This window comes from Sciurus vulgaris (genome assembly GCF_902686455.1).
Source record: "Sciurus vulgaris genome assembly, chromosome: 4".
NCBI classification, from domain to species: Eukaryota; Metazoa; Chordata; class Mammalia; order Rodentia; family Sciuridae; genus Sciurus; species Sciurus vulgaris.
The window spans coordinates 138,557,915-138,573,803 of NC_136464.1; the positions used below are offsets into that span (position 1 = coordinate 138,557,915).

Below are 15,889 nucleotides of genomic sequence, written 5' to 3' on the forward strand. Positions count from 1 at the left end.
ACTGAGGGACAACTAAATTACCACAAGCCACAGCTCACAAGATTATAGTATAATCTTAAATGTGAGTAAAAGTTCCTACTCTTAGATAATATCAAATACTTTTCTATTTTCCTCAACTCTGCTATATTGAAAATATTATGATTTCATTATAATTAAGCATCCTCAATATTAAAAATAAGTTTACAGAACTGTACACTAAGGTTTGATATTACTTTTGTCATAAGAAGTTAACTACCTAAATTTAATATATAATCAAAGTTACCAGTTTCCTTGCCTTCAAAAATGTAGGCATTTGGTATTTAATTTCCCTTTCTTGAGAGATAACCAATACTCACATAATCCAAACTAGTATGAATATTTGTTTGTTAAAGCACTTTGGCTACTCTTCTAAAAGTTTAAATTAAGCTCCTATTCTTCCTCTAACAAAATAGTCCAGAGTTCAATAAATTTCTATTTGACTTCATTTTATGCTGCTATAGCCTATGTATAAGGTTAGAACAGCGTTCATTACCCCACACATTGACAGATAAGGAATCTAGTTAAAGTATTTATCCCTAAAGTATTTCTCTTGCAATTTGGACAGAGATTGATTAGAGCATTAATATTACAAGAATATTATAAATAATATTTCTCCACAATTTTACCTGAATCCATATAGTTCCCAAGTTTTAAGTAACTACAGATAATTTGTTACTATCTTCTTGTCTCATTTTACTAAACTATAAGAAGACTGGAGAAGTGAATTACTCTTTCCCCAGAATTTACAGGTCTCAAGAATATGTTATCAAATATCACTATAATGCCGTTTCCACTCCAGTGCCCTTCCCAGAGATAAATACTGTTATCAGTTTCTTTGTTCCCTAGCAGATAGTCTATACATAGTCAAGCATAATCTAGTTTGCTTTTAAAAAATAATTTTAATTTCAGTTCAAATAATAGTTTAAAAACTATTAAGAAAAATTTCAGTGTAGGGGTATAATTCAGTAGGAGAATATTTGCTTTGCATGCATGAGACCCTGTGTTACTCCCCAACAATGGAAAAAAGGGGGGGGGGGAGGAAAAGAAAAAACGCAAGCACTGAAGTAGAGAGAAAAATGCTTCCTTTGAAGCAAAAGCTTAATGCACTTTGTCCCATCACCCCAGATGTAGAACACCTATAAAAACTTGAATATAGTACATATGATTATATAATATACACTATATAGTATCAATACTTTATATAAGCTCTAGAAACCTCAAATATATTTTTAATGAACCTGTGTCATTTCAGTGAAATATTTGTAGAATATCTGAAAAGAACATGATTGATTTAAAGGCAGTAACGTACTATAAAAAACAAAACCAAAAAAATCAAAATAAAACAAAAAAAGTGAAATCATGAGAGCTAGGGCCTTTTCCAGTGTCAATATCCTGACCTTATTTTTCTTATCTTTAAGTTAAGCACCAGTTGATCTGAAGGTCACTCCAATTTTGGTTTGTTAAGATATATTTTAAAGTTATGGACTCAAACTATACAGGCTTTTAACATAACAATAGGAGCTATTATTTATTCTTATATAGTATGTAGTAAAGGGAGTAGCATGTACAATGGACCATAGCTCTGCCTTTGCTATTGCAATTAGTTAGCATAACTTAATAGACACCGGATATTTTCATTACATGGATTAACACTTTAATCATTACAAAATTCTATGAAGGAGATACACTGGACTATCTATTGTTACAGAAGAAAGTGTAAGCAAATGGAAGGGAAATACAGTCGGCCTACTGTATCCTCAGGTTCCACAACAACAGATCCAACAAAATGCAGAATGAAAATATTTTAAAAAATTACATCAGTACTAAGTATGTACAGACATTTTTGTCATTATTCCCTAAAGACTAAAGTATAAAAACTTACATAGCATTTACATTACATTAAAGAGAAGTAATCTAGAGGTGATTTAAAGTATGAGGGAAGATGTGCCTAGGTTATATGCAAACACTATGACTATTTTATATAAGGTACTTGAGCCTCTGCAAATTTTATCCACAGAGGTCCCCAAACCAATTCCCCTTGGATACTGAGGGACAACTGCAAATTACCACAAATCATAGCGAGCAAAAGATAGGATACTAACTTGAATTCACTCCAGGATCCATGTTCTTTACCTGTACAGTATTATAGTCAGCCTTAAATATGGTACAGTTTGTTCTGTTGGCATATTTTTCTTGTTCTACTTAGACAAACAGAATAAGTAAGGAGCTATGTTTGAAATGGAGGTATGGCTTTAATATTATCGTTCCAGGGCCTGAACCATCTGAGTTTATGATAACCTTTCCTGACATAGTCAGTTCTCTCAGTATGCAAGATACATCTCAGGATCACTCAGTCATACATTCTCCTTTAGAGGTACTTGCTCTTTTCATTAAAAGCATGGGTCATTTTTACAGTGCACTGAAACAGGGATATGTATTCAAAATTGCTTACCTTTAATTTCTCCAGAGTGCTATTAATCCACATATAAAAAAAGAGACCACCTCTCTATCTTTTAAAAAATACGAACAGTTAGGTAAGGGGCCTGATTCTGTATACACAAAATACACATACGAAATACCTTTTGGGTGACTCTCCGCCTCTATTACCAAAAATGGAAGGAAAATGCACACTCCATTAACCCCAGCTGCTGATCTGGGCTCAGGATAAACTGTCTTTTAAACTGGATTGTCTAGCAACTGACTAAAGTATGAATCATCAGGAACCTTAAACCTTCATACCACATATTGTAAAATTCCTTAAAGAGAACTGGTTCTCAATCTCTTAAATGAAGACATGGCAAAAATTCACATGTTGAATTTTCCAAGATTTAGATTTTTAAAATAAATAAAATATTAAGAAAATAAACTATTATCTTATTTTGCTAGGGTACTACAAACTAGTTACCTTGTAAACAATAGAAATGTATTGTCTTACACTTCTGACAGCTAGAAGTATGAAATTAAGGGGTTGGAGGGTTGTTTCCTTTTGTAGATCTGTTCTAGGCCTCTCTCCCTGTCTTATAAATGGTTGTCTTTATGTTCACATGTGTTTGGGCTGGGGAGATAGCTCAGTTGGTAGAGTGCTTACCTTGGTGTTCTCTCTGTATGTGTCTATGTTCAAACTTCCTCTTTTCTATAAGGACAGCAGTATCCTTATAGACCGTAGGAGTAGGAACGTATCCCCTGTTCCTATTCTACTAGAACCTCATCTTAATTATATCTTCAATATAATTATTTCTCAATAAGGTCATATTCTGAGGTACCCTATATGAATGAATGAGTATGTACACAATTCAATCCATAATAGGACTCAATTTAACTTATCATTTGACAATTGGTTCTCTATATCCTAAAATGACTTCTAAAATTTATGGCAGCTGGGCACAGTGACACAAGTTGTAATCCCAGTGACTCCAGAGGCTGAGGCATTATGGATCAGTGGTTAAGCACCCCTGGGTTCAATGCCCAGTACAAAAATAAGAAAAGTTTTTAAATTGAGAGCAGATATTATTCTTCAGGGTTCTATGCTGATTCATCATCAAACCGTATTCACTTCAACTTCTTCTACATCTTTTCAATCAGAATTCTTCCCAAGATTTATTTAGAAGGGAACCTCCTAGAAGGTTGAAGCAATGGGTACAATGGCATGTGCCTGTAATCCCAGTTACCCTGGAAGTTGAGGCAAGAGGATCACCTGAGCCCAGGAATTCAAGGCCAGTCTGAGTAATGTAGAGACTCTGTCTCAAATACTTTTTTCTTAAAGGTTGGTACTATTCATAAATTGGCAACATTACAAATAATTAGTAATCTGACCTATTGTCTTCTTTTAAGACATGATGGTATCAACATGGTTTTCTATGATGCTCTAACAATATTATATTTCACTTGGCTAGCTACTTATTTTTTAATTTTTATTTTTTAAAATTTATTCTTATTTTTTGGTACCAGGAATCACACCCAGGGGCACTTAACCACTGATCCACATCCCCAGCCCTCTTTATTTTCAGACAGAGTCTAAGTTGCTTAGGGTCATGCTACATTGCTGAGGCTAGACTCAAACTTACAATCCTCCTGCTTCAGCCTCCCAAATCACTGGGATTACAGGCATGTGCCACCACACCTGGATATGGCTACTTCTTTATAAAATGACTTTCCAAATATCTCTAAAAGCTCTTCTTATAGTATCTTTTCCCTTTTTTTTTTTTTTTTTTTTTCTTTTTTCTTTTTTCTTTTTTTTCGTGTTTGGCTGTGCTGGGGATCAGTTCAAAGACATGGGCATGTTAGACAAGCACCCTACCACTGAGAACCTTCCTCAAATCCTTTTATTTGAATAAGAGAACCTTGCTAAATTTTACTAGTACTTAACTTGGCTGTGCACTGGCAAACATTTAAAAATGTCAATATATGATCCTGCAAAGGATCAAATACATCAAATCACATGGTGCTATGATTGAGGCCCATTATTAAGGCTCCCCAAGTGAATCCTATTTGCTCCTGGGGTTCAGAACCACTGCTCTAAAGAATTAAAATATTTAAAACTACATTCCCTAAATTGAATCAACTCTAATTGTTCATGCCGTTTTTGAATAATTTCAATATCTAGTAATTACCAAACAGATAATATGAAATCTTTTGCTGTTTGGCACTTGCAGACTATTTTCACTTTTGTTTTTAGAAAAGAATGAGAATAAATCACAAACGATGGGAACTAGAGAAAGATGATGTCCTGGAGTTAAAATTCATCAAAAATTAGTTTCAAAAGCATCGATTTCTAGGGGCAAATTAAAGTACAGTGATTAAAAACTTTTGTAACTTTATTAAAAGCTTTAACAATTCTACAGGAGAAAAAATACATGTATAAATTTCCCTATTTTCCTTTTTTACTAATAAGTAGTAAATTTAGGACATGTTGAAAGCAAAAATTTAGCAAATGTTTTGGAAGCAATAATAAAAATAAAACCAATCTTTTAGCAAAAGAGAGGGAAAGTTCCCCAAAATTCAACAATGTCCTCAATTTAGATACATATATTGTGGTTGATCATTTATGTGGCAATTCCATTAAAAAAAAAAAAAAAAAAAAAGGCTCAAGAAGAGAAAAAAATGTAACCAGTGTAGTAGTACATTACTTCCCCCAATTAAGCTTGCTTGTTTCCTCAGTACAGCACAATCCAAGGCCCTAGACTGGAAATTTAATAATCAGATTATCCCAACTCTATTAAGTAAATAAGTTTGTTCAACAGGTTTTTGGATATAAAAAAAGCACACGAGCTCTCACATAACTTGTTTGCCAAGGTTCTCTAACAGCAGAGCTCAATCTGTTACATGGTGGTTGTGAAACATCCTGCCAAGTTCCTCTATGAAATACATTAAAATGAAATAAATATCATCTTCCTGAAACAAAAAGCTGGTTTAAAACAGTCTTTAAAAGTTTCCCCACTACAGATACTCTTCTGTAGACAGGTGCAAAATAAACACACTTTCAAATGGTTCATACCATATCTCTGCATCAAGACAAAAATCAAAGAATGGGCCAGCACCTTTCTCCTCCCTTATCTTCCAAAGTTCCCTGACTCCAGATTTTATCCAGTAAACAAAGTGAATAATGCACATGCTATGATGACACATCTGTGAGACAAATTCCTGTACCCTGCCTTCTGATCAAACGGAGACCCCAAACCCTCATCCTATGAAGACACTGCTTTGAGGACCTCTGATTCATTCTTAGAATAACTTCCTTCACCACTGACTTTGAAAACAAAACATAAAACCAAAATCAACTCACTCTATCATAACATGATCTGACAATAATTTATGATGTAGCAAATGTACTACATATACACATGGTGAAAACAAAGTGTAAAAAGTAAGAGCTCCAGTTCTTAAGAGGAGACTACCATATCCTGGGATCTGAACTCGGGCAAATTACCCAGCCTCACTAAGCTTTAGTTTTGTTGTTTTGTTTGGTAAGCAGTGATTGAACCCAGGGGCACTTAACCACTTAGTCACACACCGTTTTTTTTTTTTTTCAATTGTGAGACAAGGTCTCACTAAATTGCTTAGGATCTCGCTAAGTTCCTAAGGTTGGTCACAAACTCATGATCCTCAGGCCTCAGTCTCCCAAATTGCTGAGATTATGTGTGCTCCACTGCCCTTGGTAATCTCTAGTTTTTGTATCTATCTAAAACAAGAATAACAATATTTTCTAGTTATTGTAAGAACTTGTAAATAAATCACTTGCTATTATGTTATGGCATACGGTAATCAAGAACATATTTTGATAATGAAAGTCCTTCAATATTTAACATCGACAGAAATAAACACTCTTTAAAAGCTGGCATACTATAATCTCACATTGTTTGGCATGGTCCTTTTATCTGTAATAAGAATAATCTTTTTAGCTAGGAAAGGTGGTCACACCTGTTATCCCAGCTACTCTGGAGGCAAAGGTAGGAGATCACAAGTTTGAGGCTAGCCTTAGCAACCTAGCAAGCTCAAAATAAAAATTAAAAAGGGCTGGGGACATAGTTCAGTAGTCGAACACCCCTGAATTCAATCCCCAGTACAACAAAACAAAAATGACAAAAAAAGAATAATCTATGAACAAACTTAACCACCTACACTTAGCAATAACATTTAGCATCAACAAAAACAAAAGCTGATGCATATATATGCTCGCTGTGAAAATGTATCAGATTCTAGATTTAGGACCAGTGCACATTTATTTAATCATGCACATTTTAAATTTGTGCACATTATATATTTATTTGTTCAAAAAGCACAGATTCATCTGATAGGAGAAACAGAAACTTAAAATGTCTTCGATTCTCTTTTCTCTAGTGTCTCTCATTTCTACACATTGTTCCAGGGCGGAGGTGAAAGTAAAGCAGTGGGGAGAGGGGAAATGATTAAATACTATGATAGCATTCCTTCATCACGTCATATAAACCATAATAAAGGGAAATCTCCAGAAATAGTACATCAAATTGGAAACATACAATAAAAAAATAGGGTGACTAGTGCACAAAATGAAAATGAAAATTCTTTAAACAAGTTCCACAGCACACTAAAAAAATTACTTAGGGGAATAAATAATACATGAATATATTCATATTCCAAGAGAATAAAACATTATTATTCCTTTCCCATAAAGTACCCCTCCCCAACAGCTATCTCCAAAGTGTGTTTTAAAGGATTTCAAAAGTCATATATTACATAAACAAACTAGATTGCTGCAATGGATTTCTAAGGACCAGCACAAAGTTTTCTGTGAAGAATTCTTCACAGCCAAATTCTCTGCATATTTTGAAAAATATGTAGCTTCATTACCCACAACTGACAATATTTCTGAATAACTAAAGCTCTCCATAAATACCTTCCACCTTTTAGTTTTTTTGGGGGGGTGGGTACCAGGGATTGAATTCCCGGGCATTCAACCACTGAGCCCCAGCCCCCGCCCTTTTCTGTGTTTTATTTAGAGACAGGGTCTCTCTGAGTTACTTGGCACCTCCCATTTGCTGAGGCTGGCTTTGAACTAGAAATCCTCCTTACTCAGCCTCCTAAGCCACTAGGATTACAGGCATGCACCACTACACCCGGCTCCTTCTACCTTTTAGAGTAAAAGAAAATGGAACTCTGTGCAACCAGGTTTTTAAAAATTCTATATAATAGAATATACCATTCAACACAATGGTCTTAACTTTGAAAAAAAGCGTGATATGTAACTTAGTTTTAAGATTTTTATACATAAATGTGTCGGGGAGAAATGAAATTCTTACTTATCCCAAATGTAATAACTTTAAAATAATTTACTTAATATTCTTCCAAATTCTCTTTTTTCTTTAAGGTTCCTTTCATCTCTTATATCCCAGCATAATGGTTTAGAATTTGGGCTCTCTAGAGTTAGAGATTCAAATTCAGTGCAAGTGCTGTCGCTTTACAGTTACATGTTTCTAGACATTTACTTCTTCATTCAACCTCTGAGATTGTTCTTTAGAAAAGCTTTTCTTATTTATAAAATGAGGACAACAAAAATTATCATACTAACAAGAATCATTGTGAAGATCAAAAAAGAAAAATGCATACCATATATATGACCAGGTAAGGGTAAGAGATAACATTAGCCTCTTATTATTATATTTAAATAAAATATTCTGTAAGGTGTGATGGCCCATGCCTATAATTCCACCTGGGAGGAAATCAAACAAATTAAGTACTGTATTGCTGAAAGAATTAAGGAAATAAATGAACAGCTAATACAACAAATTATCTACTAGTAGATACTCCAAAAGAATATAAGTCAGAACTGAAATCCAGACATACTTTAAGCCAGGTTACTTTGAAGACTAATTATTCTGTGTTGCTTTTTAACCTTGCCCTGTAAATCTAGTAGAGATGAAAGATTCTAATACAGGTATTTTCATTTCCCAGTAATAGATCCTAGGTAGTAATACACTATAGAAAATGGAAAGAAAGGCTAGGCGTATAGCTCCGTGGTAGAGTACATGCTTAACATGGCAAGGCCCATGCACTGAAAAGGAAAGGGGATGGAGTGGGGGTTGGGAAACAATGCTACCTCTATTATAGGGCGATTTGTGAGACTCAAAGCGTACGAAGAGAAGACCAAAATACAAAGAACCCTGCAAACTGCTAGGCAGTGTTATCCTTACACTGCACTCAAGAATAAAGCAGGAAATGTTTTTTGACAGAGGTTAACATGCAAAGCAGTATAAGGATATAAAATACAAATACATGACTCTGAGTCTCCTCATTTCTAACGGCTTTCTTTCATCAATAGTCTAGTTCTTGTGGATTACATATCTGTTAAAAATACCATGATGTATGTGAATATTATGTTATGCAGCTTAATATGAAAGGAAAAGGATTCAACTCTTTGGTAACTTACATAAGTAAAGTACTTCTAATTAAAAAGAAACTCACTATAGTGCTATGAATTAGAATAAAGTGTTATTCCAAATGTGGTCATAATGATCAAAGTAGCTATCATGTTAGTTACTTCATTCAGCTTATCCCACTGAATCCCCACAACATTATGCTGTATTGTAGTCAACCAACCTAGAAGACACAGAGCTGAAATCTGAACCCTGGACATCTAACGCAAGGCAGTAAGTTTAAAAACTACCACAGACTACTAGTACTGGATCGTACAAATAAACTAGTCATAATCAAAGTTTCATTTCAGTTAAAGCTTGAGTTTTAAAAAATCATATGGATAGTTATTTTCATGAACACTACTCAGAGCCACAGCTAAAACAAGTTATATTTTTCTTCAGATGTCTCCGAAGTGAGTATCTGAAAAAGTCTGGCTTCTCTCTTGCACAGTACTGTCAAAAAGCTTAAAGGTCTAAATAAATGGTCCTTTTTCCAGACTGCTCCAAGATAACATTTGGAATTTCATTGTAAATCCCTGTGAAATTGTTTACACAAAGTCTAATCCTAGTGTCTCTCTTTCATGAGAATTGACCTTCTTCCGTCTTTGCCCAGAGTTTTCATTGTTTAGTCAGGATAAATTATAATTTGGCCATGCATCAAAAAGTAAAGAGTCCCAGCAGCTTGGGAGGCTGAGGCAGGAGTATCCAGTCTCAGCAAAAGTGAGATGGTAAACAACTCAGAGAGACCCTGTCTCTAAATAAAATACAAATAGGGCTGGGAATGTGGCTCAGTGTCCAAGTGCCCGAGTTCAATCCCCAGTACCAAAAAGAAAAAAGAGTCAATGAAAATTGTATTTGTTTTCTTATTGGAGTGTCAACTTAAAAAGTTAAATATACTGGTGAGTTGTGCATGTGCATGACTATATGTGAACAGAATCAGTTTGAGGTAAAGTAGCAGGTAGTTTGTAGCAGGTGGGGGGATAGTACATTTAAACCAGATTTACATATTTACTTATGAACTAAGTACATAAGAAATATCACAGTAGTCACTATCAGAATGATACCTGTTTTAAACATGCGAAATCTATGTGACTGAAAGAATTTAAATAAAATCATATAGGGCAATTTCTGCTTTAAAAAAAAAAAGGTTTTGACAAGAATCTTATATGTACTGAACACAAAATGAAATAAGACAAGATATTCCTGAATACAGATAGTTTAGCTACAACAGAGCCTTTCCCAGAATGAGAAGTCACACTAGCTGATCACAGGCAATGACATAAATTCAAGTTACTCAAAAAAGATAAAAAACACTAATCAATATCAGGTCAAAACATGTCAAACCAAACCAAACGCTACAATGCTAAAGGAAAGTGCTCTCCTACGGAATAAATCTATCAAATTTTTAAAATTCTAAGTGACACATTTATTGGTTTATTCTAGAATCAAGCCACCATTTGTAATTAACAAAGGAAAAATAAGACAGTCAAACAAAAAGCTGAATGAATTTATATTACTGGTATCTAAGTCACAAAAATCACCATTATCTTACTTATCCAAACAACTGGGTAATATAAAGTACACAGCCCAAGGTAACAAATGTCAATGCCTTTTTGTAATTTACTGTAGTTCAGTTCATTAACATGATGACTACAGCACAAACAACAACTGCCACATATACTATCTTCTTTGGCCAGTTACTGGCAAATGCTTTGCAAAAGCATTTAATGCTTCTAAAACTGGGAGGTATTTTTTTAATCTTTGATAGAAAAATAAAATTCAGTTTTACTTAAAAACTTGTTTAGCAGCCAGGCACAATGGCATACACCTCTAATTCTAGCAACTATGGAGGCTAAAGAAGGAGGATTTCAAGTTCGAGGCCAGTCTTGGCAATTTAGCAAGACTCTGCCTTAATATTAAAGGGAGAAAGATATAAATTGTTAAAAGGCACACAGCTAGCCAAATTCATGCTCCCTAGGCCCATAAGACTCTTGACTGACCAGAAACATCCATTTTCATCATTCAATACTATGGCACTTTTAGACAGACTGGGTGTAAACTAATCAATTGCTTTTTAATAAACACCTCACAGCTAAGCCTTTGGATACCAAATTATTCCTAAATGTGTTGTATGTTGAGGTAGGAAACAAGGAGGAGGAAAGCAGAGTTACTTGAGCTTCTCACCAGGTGCTTTCCAACAGGAAATGGAGTCTAGTATAAATGTTTTTTTTTTTTTTTCTTTTCCTTTGCCACAGAATAAAGTGAAATGGGGAAAATGCAGATGCTATACAAAATCATAAAATATAATAAAACCTCAAAGTGTCACGTAAAACATTACCTTTTAGGATGGAAATTTCTCCCCTAACTTCGGTCTTCATACCACCTTGCTAAGTTCTCTGGTCCTGTCTCATACCTCCAGTATTTTCTCTTACTGTCATATTGGATGGGAACAGGTTAAAAAGACAACTTCACAAATGTTTTTACTAGTCAAATCACCATAACATAGCTTTTTCAATAACAATTCCTTAGCAATTTTTCAAAAGAAGAATTACCCTAATATTGAGAAATTTTACAAGGAAGGAGGGGAGTGAGGGAGGGAGGGAGGGGATTCCTGCCTACTTCCTAACTTCTTTCATATTAGGCATGCTACTTATGTAGCAGTGGCTAACACCATTACATATATGAACACTATTATGAGGAGATCATTTTCTTAAACTCAGACCCAAACCAGTAACAGTTTTCTTCTTATTTTACTAAATTGAAGGACATTATTTTCATCAATACTCACCAAAGATGGCCTTTTTTTAAAAAACCGATAACACTGTTTTTGTAACTGCTTATCCTACATCTGCTGTGTTGACTGAAATGGAAAGAAGATTGTTACTTGTATTATTTATAACTGTCATTCTGGCTGGAGATGGAATCTTAGTTTAGTTTTAATTTGCATTTCTCTAATTGCTAGAGATGTTGAACATTTTTCATATATTTTTAATCATTTGTATTTCTTCTGGGAAGTGTTTGTTCCATTCCTTTGCCCATTTATTGATTGGGGTATTTATTTTTCTGGTGTTAAATTTTTTGAGTTCTTTGTATATCCAGGAAATTAATGCCTTATCTGAAGTACTGGTGGTGAAGATTTTCTCCCAATCTGTAGGATCTCTGTACACATTCTTGATTTTATGAGATAGGTACTCTAATACATTGTTGGTGGGACTGCAAATTGGTGCAACCACTCGGAAAGCAGTATGGAGATGCCTTAGAAAACTTGGAATGGAACCACAATTTAACCCAGTTATCCCACTCCCCAGTCTATACCCAAAGAACTTAAAAATAGCACACTACAATGACACCGCCACATCCATGTTTATAGCAGCTCAACTCACAATAGCCAAGCTAGGGAAATAAACTAGGTATCCCTCAAGGGATGAATGGATAAAGAAGATGTGGTATAAATACACAATAGAATATTACTGAGTCAAAAAGAATGAAATTATGGCATTTGCCAGTAAATGGATGCAACTAGAGAATGTCATGTTAAGTGACATAAGCCAATCTACACTCCCCCAGCCCCCGCCAAAAAAAAATCAAAGGTCAAATGTTCTGTTTTGTGGATGCCAACCCACAACAAGGGAGGGTGGGGAGGAGGAAGAATAGAAGTCCACTGGATTAGACAAAGGGAAATGAAGTGAAGGGAATGAAAGAGGAAATAGGAAGGACAGAAGAATCAATTGGTCATAACTTTCCTAGCCTTGTATTTGTATACACGACCAGGATAACTCCACATCATGTACAACCACAAAAGTGGAAACCTAAATAGAATAAATTATACTCTATGCATGTGTATTCTGCCAAAATACATTCTACTGCCATATATAACTAAAAAATTTTTAAAAACTTAAAAAAAGAAATGGAAAGACAAACATTTTTGAAGTCATATAGCAAAACTAACATCAAAGGTACAATGTTTAAGGGAAGCTTTTTAAAAAATAAAATGCATATTTAGAAATAACAATTACTTTTGTGGGGGATATCAGCGCTTAAGCCCAGGGAGGTTAAACCACTGAGCCACTTCCCCTTGTCCTTTTACTATTTTGAGACAGTGTGCTAAATTACTTAGGGCCTCACTAAATTGCTGAGGGTGGCTTTGAACTTGCAGTCCTCCTACATTAGCCTCCCAAGCCACTGGGATTACAGGTGCTCACCACTGCACCAAGCAACAACAGAATTACTATTGTGATTTACCCAGTAACACTGTTCTAAGCAACTGAGTACCTTTTTCGAGAACTGAAGTTGCCAATTCCATCTCCAAGAGAAAACTTACCAACACAAATCTCATTTTAAAAAAATATGTCCTTTTGAAAAATAAATAGAATAGATTCAATATGATATAACCATACAACAAATTATTATTCATCAAAGGCTGAAGTACTGACACATGGTACAACACATGATCCTTGAAAACATTAATGCTTAAGTGAAAGAAGCCAGTCACAAGAGTACTTATTACATGAGTTCATTTATATGAAATAAATAGAAAGTAGATTTGCAGTTCTCAGGCGATGGGAAAAGGTGGGAGAAATAGGATTCTGAGTGCTAATGTATACAGATTTATTTGGGGGATGATAAAAATGTTCTAAAATTTAATATGGTGATGGACACACAACTATGTATACGGACTAAAACCATTGATATTTATTTATTTTATTTATCTATTTTGCCAGGGCTTCATGCATGCTAGGCCATAGCTCTATTACTGAGCTACATCCCCAGTCCTCTTAAAAGTATTTTTATATTAAGACAGGCTCTCCTAAATTGCCTGGCTGGGCTCCATCTTGTGAACCTCCTGCCTCAGCCTCCCCTCCTGGGATCACAGGTGTATTTCACAGCTGGCAGAATTGTACATTTTAAATAGATGAGTAACACTGCAATAGTTTACTTGCTTGTTGTGGTACTAGGGATTAAACCCAGAATACTTTACCACTGAGCTACATTGATTTTTTTTTTTTTTTTTTTTTTTTTTAATTTTTGAGACAGGGTCTTCAAAACTGCCAAGGCTGGCCTCAAATCTGCAATCCTCTTGCTCAGCCTCTGATGACACTGGGACTACAAGCATATGCCACACCAATCCTGGCTTACAATACAGTATTAAAAAAAAAAAAAAGAATAGATATATAGGTATGACAGTTATAAGGATTATCGGCCTGTAATTAACTCAAATAAATAATGTTCCCCCCTCACTAAAATTCTGAGTAAAATAATTTTTCCACAATTGAAATTACTTTTTCATTCCTTACACGTAGTACTGGCTAGTATTATTCAAATAACGATTAAAGGCTCAGGTTGGGTTATAATCCCCAGCTTTTCACCAGGTTCCTAAGAGAAGCTATAGTTTGGGATCACTTTAAAATAGTTTTGGCTTTGAGTGTTAAAAAAAACAAACAAAAAAACAGTTCCCAGCTTTTTCTTTTAGTAGCTATGTTATTACAGTCAAGTTGCTTCCCTTTTCTGGCCCTACTTGATTTTTTTGTAAAGTGAAGATGAGAGTACCCACCTCATTAGATTGTTAGAAGAATTAAATAGGATATTTCCTATAAAAGACATAGTACAGTACCTCGGATAAAATGGTCAGTAAATATTATCTATTAAAATTCATACCTGAATATTTCTGGAGTCCACCATACAAGTCTATATGCTACCTTATGAAATGATCTCATCTATGTTCATTTTTAGGACACTGTTATTTGTCTCTATTAATGACTGAGAAGGGAAGTTATAGGAAAATTTTCAAAAGACAGTACTAAGTTCCTACTTCCCTTACCACTCCTTTTCATAATATCAATCATCTTCCTTACTGCCAAAAGTTAGAAGGGAAAGAACACAGGTCAAATGCTAGAACACAACAGGGCTGCCCCTTCTTAAACTTAAGAGGGTTTTAAGTCAGATAGAAGTCAGACTTCCCCAAAGTAACCAGGCTAAAATATACAGAAGAGAAACAAATAATCACAAATGATCCAGTTACTTATGGATTTGATAAATCTGGTCTGCTAAAATTTAAAAAAGAAAGCAACCAAGAAGGTAAAATCTGGACTTTTATGAAAATAACCCACTGTGTCCATGTACATGTTAATAGCATCATTCCAGCTTCAGTCCTCCACATCTCTGATGCTAAACAATTTTATACATAAAATACCGACTTGACATTCCTCCTTTTTTTTTATGAGGAACCCTTAATTTCTGACCTTAAGAATTCTTACCATCCTGGTTGGAAAAAATAGGTTTTGATGATCTATACAATTCTTACCATCCTGGTTGGAAAAAATAGGTTTTGATGATCTATACTCTGTACATTTTCTCAGTCTCTAACATATAGTTTGATTTCTGAAAATGGCCCATATTAAAAAACTCCCTGAGTTGGACACAATAGCACAGGCCTATAATTCCAGTGACTCAGGAGACTGAGAAGGATCATGAGTTTGAGGCCAGCCTCAGGAAATTAGTGAGACCCTGTCTCAAAATGAAAAATAAAATTAGCTGGGGTAGCTCAGTGGTAGAGCACCCCTGGGTTCACGCCCTAGTACTGCAGGGAGGGGTATAGAGGAAGCAAAGAAAGAAAAAAAAAATCCCTCTGCAGTTTCCTAAGAAATAGGAAAACACTATAAGGATATTAATTTTTCTAACAGTAATAATAATAAAATCAGAAAAACTATTTTATTTATATTTTCAATAACTTTTCTTTTTTAGTGGTACTGGGATCCAATCCAGGACCATGCCCATGCTAGGCAAGTGCTCTACCACTTGCCTATATCCCCAGCCCTCAATAACAATTTGTAAAAGTGAGGCACTATTTGCTTAGCATGTACAATAGAACAATGTTCAAGGTTACCATAAAAAAGAGTCCATGAATATTTGTTTCTGGTCTTGATATCACAGAGCAATGACCATACTGCACATGTACTAAATGAAAATGAGTCTCTCTCTATTTC

General features: G+C 34.7%; 1 protein-coding gene across 6 annotated transcripts in view; it reads right to left on the bottom strand.

Moving 5' to 3' along the window:
• ELF1 (E74 like ETS transcription factor 1) overlaps window positions 1-15,889 on the bottom strand; it is a 104,006-nt gene that overhangs the window by 29,509 nt on the left and 58,608 nt on the right. Inside the window, exon 1 of one of the 6 annotated variants that reach the window (XM_079136527.1) lies at window positions 11,245-11,424. The exons of the other annotated variants lie outside the window; for them this stretch is intronic. The gene's annotated coding sequence lies outside the window, so the exon portion shown is untranslated. Of the gene's footprint in view, window positions 1-11,244; window positions 11,425-15,889 lie in introns of those variants that run through there. 6 annotated transcript variants of the gene reach the window in all.